Genomic DNA, 1,224 nt, shown 5'->3' on the forward strand with positions numbered 1-1,224 from the left:
CAAAGTTGAAGCAATTGGGCCCTAGAGTATGAAAAGTGAAACCACGGATCGATTTGAGAAATAAAAATTTTTGTATGAAAAAGTCACCACTCGGGTACCTCCATACAAAAGTACCAAGTTCGGGTCGAGTGGTCGATGGACGTCGAAGGTGAAAATTTTTCATCATCGAAAAATTTTTCCAAAGTTGAAGCAAATGGGCCCTAGAGTATGAAAAGTGAAACCACGGATCGATTTGAGAAATAAAAATTTTTTGTATGGGAGGGCCCCTGCTAGAACATTTTTCCCAAGTGCGACCATTTTACCCAGTGAGTCAAAAAAAAATTTTTTTCACGGTGACTCAAAACTTCAATATTAGACTCCCCTGAGTATGAAAAGTGAAACGAAAATCATTTTTGAGAAGAAAAAATTTTTGTATGGGAGGGCCCCTGCTAGAACATTTTTACCAAGTGCGACCATTTTACCCGGTGAGTCAAAAAAAAATTTTTGTATGGGAGGGCCCCTGCTAGAACATTTTTCCCAAGTGCGTCGATTTTGGGTCGCCGACACAAGCTCGGGTCAAAAAAATTTTTTTTTCACGGTGACTCAAAACATCAATTTTAGACTCCCCTGAGTATGAAAAGTGAAACGAAAATCATTTTTGAGAAGAAAAAATTTTTGTATGGGAGGGCCCCTGCTAGAACATTTTTCCCAAGTGCGTCGATTTTGGGTCGCCGACACAAGCTCGGGTCAAAAAAATTTTTTTTTCTCGGTGACTCAAAACATCAATTTTAGACTCCCCTGAGTATGAAAAGTGAAACGAAAATCATTTTTGAGAAGAAAAAATTTTTGTATGGGAGGGCCCCTGCTAGAACATTTTTACCAAGTGCGACCATTTTACCCGGTGAGTCAAAAAAAAATTTTTGTATGGGAGGGCCCCTGCTAGAACATTTTTCCCAAGTGCGTCGATTTTGGGTCGCCGACACAAGCTCGGGTCAAAAAAATTTTTTTTTCACGGTGACTCAAAACATCAATTTTAGACTCCCCTGAGTATGAAAAGTGAAACGAAAATCATTTTTGAGAAGAAAAAATTTTTGTATGGGAGGGCCCCTGCTAGAACATTTTTCCCAAGTGCGTCGATTTTGGGTCGCCGACACAAGCTCGGGTCAAAAAAATTTTTTTTTCTCGGTGACTCAAAACATCAATTTTAGACTCCCCTGAGTATGAAAAGTGAAACGAAAATCATTT

This window comes from Anopheles moucheti (assembly GCF_943734755.1).
Source record: "Anopheles moucheti chromosome X unlocalized genomic scaffold, idAnoMoucSN_F20_07 X_unloc_10, whole genome shotgun sequence".
Lineage (NCBI taxonomy): Eukaryota > Metazoa > Arthropoda > Insecta > Diptera > Culicidae > Anopheles > Anopheles moucheti.